This window comes from Pan troglodytes, chromosome 10 (assembly GCF_028858775.2).
Source record: "Pan troglodytes isolate AG18354 chromosome 10, NHGRI_mPanTro3-v2.0_pri, whole genome shotgun sequence".
In the NCBI taxonomy this organism is placed as follows: domain Eukaryota; kingdom Metazoa; phylum Chordata; class Mammalia; order Primates; family Hominidae; genus Pan; species Pan troglodytes.
Genome location: NC_072408.2, coordinates 83935792 through 83944331, shown reverse-complemented (window position 1 = coordinate 83944331; position 8540 = coordinate 83935792). Strand labels below are relative to the sequence as shown.

At 33.6% G+C, this 8540-nt stretch overlaps 1 long non-coding RNA gene and 1 other non-coding gene across 3 annotated transcripts in view; one reads left to right on the top strand and one right to left on the bottom strand.

Moving 5' to 3' along the window:
• Positions 1 to 823: 823 nt before the first annotated feature.
• The window catches only part of LOC107967775 (uncharacterized), a 46802-nt gene continuing 39085 nt past the window's right edge, over positions 824 to 8540 (bottom strand). For both annotated transcript variants that reach the window (XR_001708489.3, XR_001708490.2), the window contains one exon: positions 824 to 1820. This is a non-coding gene — a long non-coding RNA (uncharacterized LOC107967775). The remainder of the gene's footprint in view (positions 1821 to 8540) is intronic.
• Positions 1728 to 1827, top strand: LOC112205170 (small nucleolar RNA U13). Its single transcript, XR_002939018.1, has one exon. It is a non-coding gene; the product is annotated as a small nucleolar RNA U13 (small nucleolar RNA).

Sequence of the window (8540 nt, the reverse complement as noted above, 5' to 3'; positions counted from 1 at the left end):
TAGTCAAAGTTGCCCTATGGTTTGATTAAAGATAAATCTACAGTTTACTTTTGGTTTTTAATTAAGTTTACAGTTTACCCTGCTTACCACAAGGGAGCATCTTCCATGAGTAAGAGGAAGACCTAACAAAACAGTTAAGAACCAAAGCAAGGCTGTCCTTCAGGTAAAATGACTCACCCAGCAAGAAGAAGAGCAGTGGCTCATCTCTTCTTTTATTATTATTTTTTATTTTTTATTTTAGGTTTGATCTCTTTAATAAAGAAGAAAAGGGAATAGCTTTAAATATTTCACCTGTTTAGTGATCTATTTACAAATTTTACATTTTAAGATATTAAAGAATAATAATAGATAACTCTAAGTGGATATCATGAACTTTATGATGTCCTATTTTCTTTTTTGATAAAAGAGTAGTACCTATTTTCAACCCCACTGAGATGCTATGAGAACATTTTTTCAGCTTCTGTGCTATCCTGCTGTTCTATTCACTCTGCTGCAGTAACCAACAGACCTCCCTCATTTAAGCCATTTTTCAAACACACAAAGAAGCTAGATGTCAGCTTATTTTACCTTCATATCTAAAGTTTACCAAAATAGAAAATCATGATCAATACCTGTGTCAAGAAACAAATGTAAAATTTTGAACTGCATACATAGGGTTATCCTCTTCGAAACTCTAGAAACCATGAATCTAAATCCCTCTTCTGCAAAGCCCTATATTTAAAGGCTTTGTATTGACACCTAGTAGATGATATTAATGTATAAAAACAAGATTTGGTGTTTCTAACTGCACAGAAAATAAGAAGCCAACTCTCCCAAGAACAATGAGTTAGACAAATACCCATTATGTCATTCAACCAGGGCAAGAAATGCAGTAAAGGAGAAATGTAAATCAGTTGCTCAGACAGCCATAGTCACACCATGACTGTTATGCTTAGCTTATAATAAGGATGAAAAATGAGATCACCATTCCATTTGTCTTCAAAAATTTCTTCTTCTCCCTTGAACATGTAATATTCTGATGACTTTACTACACAAAAAAACAATGCATGCTTTTTTATCCTCACTCAGTAATGTGCTCAAAGAGGGTGAGCAATTAGAGACAGAGAGGCAGCAATAAGTAGTAATAAGGGGAGTGAGCTTTTATTCGTTCAAGATGTTCAAGAAAAGATTGACTAGTTTTTAAGACTATGTTGACTTGGAAAATTTTTTTCAATGATGCAGGAATCTATTTAAAGTAGTGGAGTACATCTGAGAATTTTCTATTGTAACTGTACCAAGAAGTGATTGCACAAAACAAGTTCCACTTTTGTATATAAGAAGAGATATCTTTTACTGAGATATCTTGAGAAGACGCTTTATGTTCTGCATGTCTAAGCAGTGCAGGTATTAGGTGGCGTGATTCATGAGTATAACATTATCTTGAATAAGCCTTCACTGTTCTGTATTCCACTTATGCCTTCCCTAGAAGAGACAATAGAATGCCCAATAAAGCTTGAATCAATAGAGTAAAGCAAATTAGCACTGGCAAAATGCCTGCTTGTCATTGTTTCAGAAGTAGATTTAAAGCTTTAGGATATTTACTGTGTCTACATTTTGATAAACTCCATTCACAATCATATATTTTACTAGTTTGGGCCAGCTCCAATGTTATCTTTAAGCTTCAAGAATAGAATTTGAATTGCACTATTCGACATAAGAAATAAGTGTATAGGAACATCAGTATCTAGATCCTTTTGTGGTTCATAAGCATGATGATTGGGTTTCCACATTCTTGTGAGACGGGCCTCCCTCCAACCTTGTTATGATGTCAGCACATTACCCTTGACGTGTGAAAAGAAAAAAGAATGTAAGTATCTACTCTGAGTATAAATAAAGTATATATTGTTATACATCACTGGCATAATATAGGATATAAGAATAGAGTCTATAACTTTACTCAGGAACAAAATTTTATATATTATATATAAAAGGTATACAAATTATCCTATGAATTATTTGGTTTAAAAATTTCTAAATGTAAAAGTGAATGATTTAATAATATCAAATACAGATAAGAGATAATAATTTAAAAGTTCTTAGAGAGCAGGTTCAAAACTAAAGTTATATAATTATAAAAAGAAGCTAGAGAATGAGTTCATAGTCTTTAGTTCTTTGATTGGATTTAAAACATATAAGTCAAATACTTAGCTTTCAATCTTATTTTAAAGACAAAATATGGGGAAGTATTTAAACTTACAAAATTTCCTGTACTGGCTATGTAATACATTTATCTCTTCACATTTTCAAGTATTCATTGAATATTTGTTGAATCCTTATTATATGCTAGAACCTGATAGAAGTTTTAAAAATGCTAATTAAATAACAATTTCCATTATCTCTCTCTATATATTTTTATATATTATACACACATATATATACACACACACACTATTCTTATAAGCCTGTCTATTCATCAAAATATAAACCATATATTGATCTAATTAGCCAGCTGGGGAAGTAAGCATGATAATAGTGTCTGGCTTTGCACTTTCCCCACCTAGGAGAAAAAGCTTTGGAGCTGCAGTCTCCCAGGGGGAGACGCTGTCGCATATGCCTTCCTGGGAGGGATTAAGAAAGCCAGAGCAGCTGGGACCCATTTTCAAATAAAAAACCAGCATGAAAGGCTTTACATGAATGACTAAAACTCTAAGTTCAGATAAGCTGGAAGAGCCTAAGAAGGGAATGCCTTAGTCTTGGTGTTAAACCAAAGAAAATTGATTAGATCACAAAATGGGTAGGTTTGACTTCTGATTCTGTAAGCCTAGGAAAATAAAAAACAAAAATCTGCATCATTATTTATCAGTCCTCTTGCATATCATAGTCAGAAGATGATAACGGTTAAAGGTTATTTAAGAAATGCCACAAGCTGAAATAATCACGACTGTGGTTTGTATTAAAATTTTTTACTTTCCAAAATTTTAGGCAATTTTGGTAAATTCCATTCTTGACATTTAAAAGATCCATAGCTTTTTTTCCTAAGACAAGACAGTATTTGCCACTTTCTGCTCCTTTATCATCTCTTAATGGAAATGCCCTGTCATTACTTAAGCATAAAAGGGCATTTCTTGAGCATCTTTATACACAAGTAGAGTTTATTGTCAACTTAGAACAGGCTCTAATATTTATTCTTAGATATCAAAGTATGTTGGCCCATTGTTTAAATCTGAATTTCAGTCAGATGAGATTGTTAGAGTCCTAGGAGCTTAGAGTGGGGTCAAATTAAAATGAAAATTTTTAAAAATTCTATTCTACTTTCCATATCCCTTTAAAGAATATCAAATTATTGTAGTGACAATTATTAAGTTTCTACACATGTGCAAACATAGCACCTATAAAATAGCACTTTGGTGTTTATGAAGTATCAATTTCTAAGACAAATATAGAAACCCAGCAATTATCACAAGCACTCTTCACCATTTCATTGCAGAAGTGTATAGAATTAGTGAAAATAAAGGAAAACAGTATATTGCTTAATAATAGACAACCAGAAATGTTTACTTGTTAATGCTTTGCTGATTCTAGCCAAATGAAGCGTATTACTGAGCTGGGCTCCAGATTCACATGGCAGGAATACCACAGAGCCACAGGAATCATTTAACTGCTACAACTTCAGGTTCTGAATAAAAGTCATTTCTAAATCCTATATTTTTACTTTACTTAAAAAACGCATTATTCTCATGTTGTTCTTTGATGATGATAACATGGAATTTTCTCATATTCTCTAAATTTTTCTTCACCTAAAAAACCAAAGAAGTTTTCTCATTTGTAGAAGGAAGTGGGAATTGTGGTGTTGGAGGTTCTAGAAAGCCCACTGTCTTATTCTTTTCCCTATGAATTCCAATGAGTTGAAAAATTGACAAAGGAAACCAGATGGGGATCAAAATAAACTATCAAATGTATTTAGCACTCTCTGGTATTAGCTCTATTCAAGCAGTAGTAAAGCTCCCCAGTACTAGACCTTGGGGCCTATCTTGGGAAAATCTGAATCTGCAAAGATCTCTTACTCAACCATCTGTGTGGAGCATCATGGACTGTATAACAGCACCTGTGAAATGCCAGAGAGAGACTGTGCATGGTACCTTTACCTATTGTTAAATCATGAGCCAGTGAATAACTTCCTGACCCTATCTCACCATTAAATTATGTCATTCTCCCTCATGTAGAGGGAGTTCAGTGAAGGGTACAGAAAAAATCAAAATGTTTTCCCCCAAATACTGCCCTCCTTTCAGAGTTTAGGACACAATCCCACTCAAGAAAAAAATCAAAGAAAAGTCAACTAACATTTCCCTGAGAAACAAATTTTGTCAAAATTTATTTTGTGTTTATATTACTCTTATGTTCTTTTCTTAAAAAAATTAAAATTCCATTGTTTTGTCACAGTACTTTCCAAATTAATAGGTTATACAAAATCACTTGGCCAGTTTCTCTCAATCCCAATGAAAGCCACTAATAGTTACGATGATAGAATTAGCCATCTATTCTATTGACTTGATGAAAAGTCAACATAGGATGTGCAAATTTTATCAAGTGTATCACCACACATGGGCATCTGAATATTTGTCTAACGAGAATTTTTGTTTGTTTAAGGAACTGAAATGATCCTGAGAAATACTGGCCCATGTGATAATACTAAGGAAGCTGTCTTATAAGGTTACTTTACACATGTATTCACCCAACCCATACCAGGGAGTGTTAAAAGTACTAGGGCAACAGGCAAGGCCCTGTTCTCATAGACTTTCATTCAAGAAGACAGTTATAGTCAATGAGTAAAAGAAATACATAAGCAAGATCATTTTATATAGTGATAAATAGACACTAAAACTACTCCATGTGATAATTACTTGAAATCACCAATTGAAGACTGCAGAAGGGAGGACTTTGGGTTAAGTGGTCAAGAAAATCCTTAAGAGAAACCATTGGAGCTGAGACCTTGGTAAGTGAATTCGTATCATTTCACGACACAAAATTAACCTACAAAAATCAGTACCATTCCTACACACCAGTAATGATCAACTTGAGAACCAAATCAAGATATATTTAACCAAGAAGGCGAAAGAGCTCTACAAGGAAACATACAAAATACTGATGAAAGAAATTGTAGATGACACGAACAAATGAAAAACATCAGAGGCACATGCTTATGGATCAGAAGGATCAATATCATTAAAACGACCATAATACCCAAAGCAATCTATAGATTCAATGCAATCCTTATGAAAATACCAATATCATTTTTCACAGAATTAGAAAAAAAAAATTCTTAAATTCATATGGAACCAAAAAAGAGCCCCAATAGCCAAAGCAATCCTACATAAAAAGAACAAAGCTGGAGATGTCACATTACTTGACCTCAAATTATACTATAAGGCTATAACAAGCTTGTTCAACCCATAGCCCACAGGCTGCATGCAGCCCAGGATAGCTTTGAATGCAGCCCAACACAAATCTGTAAACTTTCTTAAAACATTATGAGATTTTTTTGTGTGATTTTTTGTTAGCTCATCAATTATCATTAGTGTATTTTATGTGTGGCCCAAGACAATTCTTATTCTTCCAATGTGGTCCAGGGAAGACAAAAGATTGGACATCTCTGGATAGTAACCAAAACAGAATGGTACTAGAATAAAATAGACACATAGAATAAAGAACCCGGAAACAAAGTCACACATTTAAAGTCCACTGATATTTGAGAAAGTCAACAAAAACATACACTGGGGAAAGGATACCCTTTTCAATAAATGGTGCTGGGAAAATTGGATTGCCATATGCAGAAGAATGAAATGGGACCCCTGTCTCCCACCATATACAAAAATCAACTCAAAATGGGTTGAAGACTTAAAAGTAAGACTTAAAGCTATAAAAAATACTATGAAACCCTAGGAGAAACTCTTGTGGACACTGGTCTAGGCAAAGAATTCTAGATTCTAAAATCTCAAAAGCAAAAGCAACAAAAACAAAAATAGACAAATGGGACTTTATTAAACTAAAATGCTCTGCATAGCAAAAGAAATAACCAACAGTGAACAGGCTACCTGCAGAATGGGAAAGTACACATCCAACAGGGGACTGATATCCAGAATTTACAAGGAATTCAACAACTCAACAACAACAAAAAACAAATAGCCCCATTAAAAAGTGAGGAAAGGACATGAATAGACATTTTTCAAAAGAAGATATACAAATGGCCAAGAAGCATATTTTTAAAATGCTCAATATTATGAATCATCAGAGAAATACAAATTAAAACTACAATGAGATATCATCTTACCCTAGCCAGAATGGCTATTATTTAAAAGTCAAAAAACAACAGATCTTGGTGAATGGGCACAGAAAAAAAGGATGCTTATGCACTTTTAGTGTGAATGTAAATTAGTACAGCCCCCATGAAAAACGGTATATAGTGTTCTCAAATAACCAAAATAACCAAAAACAGAACTATCATTTGATCCAGCAATCCCACTACTGGTATCTACTCAAAGGAAAAGAAAAAAATAATGCTATCATAAAGATACCTGCATTCATATGTTTGTCACAGCGCTATTCACAATAGCAAAGATATGTAATCAATCTAAGTGTCCATCAATGAATGACTGGATTTTTAAAATTATATATTTTATATATGTGGGTGTGTGTATATATATAATATATATAATGGATATATATATATTATATATAATGAAATACTATTCAGCCATTTAAAAATGAAATCATGTCTTTTGCAGCAAGATGAAAGGAACTATAGACCATTATTTTAAGTGAAACAACTCAGGAACAGAAAATGAAATACCACATGTAGTTACTTATAAGTGAGAGCTAAGTCGTGTGTATACATGGACAGAAAGTGTGGAATAAATAGACACTGCAGATTTGGAAGAGTAAAAGGGTAGGAGGGAGGTGAGACCTGAGAAATTACTTAATAGGTACAATTTATACTTTTTGAGTGATTGACCCTATCTCACCATTAAATTATGCTATTGATGTTACACTAAAAGCCCAGACTTTACCACTATGCAATATATCCATGGAACAAAATTGCATTTGTACCCCTTAGATTTATAGGAATAAAAAAAGAACAGAACAAAAGAATTTAAAAAAGAATAAGAAGCCAGCCAAGCCTGAAAGGGAAAGCATTAAGTCATAAGACTATGCAAAAGCCTTGAGATCAGAAACTACAGTTTCAATTTTCATGGAATCTAGCTTATTTTAGTCCAAGAAAATCACTCTATAGAATGTTACCATACAACTAAACAGCTTACTTCTTTGTAAATAACACATGGTAAACCAGTGGGAAATGGCATACAACTAACAATGGATCCTGCGGTATTGATCCATGATGAGGGACGAATGAATGAACATATACCTAGTGCCTACTAAATGCTTTGCACTGATAAAGGTTCTTTTATATTCTGCTCACTTTGAACAAATGCATCCATTATTTATTTAACAAATTTGTATTGAGCTCCTCTACATAATTGGTATGGTACTTGGCATTAAATTCAATTATGACTCCATTCAGTACTTCTTGCAGGGTGCGTATGCTCAATTAAGGGTGCACATGCTCAATTAAGACAAACATGCTATTGTGATATAGCTTGATCAGTGTCATCAAATGAGTGAAACTCAGGTGCCGTAGGTGCACAGAGAGTTGCTACTTGGGAAAAGGGGTCAAGAAAAGCTTCCTAGATGAAGTGACACTTAAATGAGGCTTTATAGGTGTGTAGGAAATAGCCAGGCCACATTACCTAGAGAGGAAAGAGTTTCAGGGAATTACAAGTACTACTCCGTGACTGAAACCACAGAAGTTGAGGAAACTCTTAAGAGATTAAGTCTGCAGGATCATCAGTGGCAGATCAGACAGAGCCTTTATGCTGAGTTAAAGAATTTGGACTTTATATGGAGGTAAGGGGAAAACCACTTTAAGCATGGAATGACATAACAGTTTTGTGGGTTTAAAAAAAAAAGTCTCTGTAACTTCAATGTAGAAATTCCAAGGTGGGGAGGAGAAAAGCAGGTTGAAAATGAAGTGAACATAATCTATTCAAATAGTCTTCCGTGAATACTTGAAAGCCACCTTTGAGCTAGATTTCTGCCCAAATCACACAGTGCATTGCTTTAAATGAGCTTAAACCTTACTTATAAACTTCACTCACATTTTTAATACTCACATGAATTTAATCACATTAAGTTATATTGTATAACTTACTTCATGTACTTTGAAATATAAGTTTTTCACTGAGCCAGCATTGCGTATATTGCTTAGCTCAGGAAAATATGTCAATCCTTATGTCCCTCAAAACTGCCATTAACACGCATGGCATCAGATTTTTTCTAGGTGATGTAAAATTAAATCATGATTCTTTGCAATGTATTCTAATCAGCTATTCCATTAACTGTTTTCAAATGGTAATCAACTCAGTTCCAAATGAACAGTTACATATTCAGCTTGCTCCATGAATTCTATGAATGCATTTACCATTACAAGTTATAATTATATTACTTTC